Below are 558 nucleotides of genomic sequence, written 5' to 3'. Positions count from 1 at the left end.
GCAAACTATCTGCTGCCTTGCAATGGTTAGATAAATAATAACTACAAACCACAATCAAGTGTAGTTTTTAAGTGATACATAAAGCAAGATGATTGCTTTAGAAATTAGAGCACTTAGCTATATTTACTTGCACTTGCTATATTTAAAATGAGTTAAACGTGAAATGGTGGTTAAAATGTGAACAGGAACACTGGACAAAAAAACCTTACGAGCAAGAACGTCCTTGTGAATGATTTTTAAACCAATTGCCAGATGGAAGAAATTCTTCGTTCACTCTTTCTTTATTGCTACACAAACAGGCTGAAATACACACTTCATGCACATGTGGACATGCAACAGAGAGAGAGATGGTGAAGTGATGGGCTCACCACGTTAGTGGCCCATGAGCCACGTTAGCGCACATGAGCATTTTCTTGGGGTTGCCTTGCTCAAGGGCACGTGGCACTTCTCCAGCTACCTGTCCACACTCCATATTGTGGTCTGTGGGATTTGAACCGGCGACCCTTCGGTTCCCAAGCCAAGTCCCTACACACTGAGCTACTGCCGCCCGGTGTGTAG

The sequence above is a fragment of the Morone saxatilis genome, unplaced genomic scaffold, assembly GCF_004916995.1.
Source record: "Morone saxatilis isolate NCDOM2014 unplaced genomic scaffold, NCSU_SB_2.0 Contig6, whole genome shotgun sequence".
In the NCBI taxonomy this organism is placed as follows: Eukaryota; Metazoa; Chordata; class Actinopteri; family Moronidae; genus Morone; species Morone saxatilis.
Note: the sequence above shows the minus strand (reverse complement) of the source record.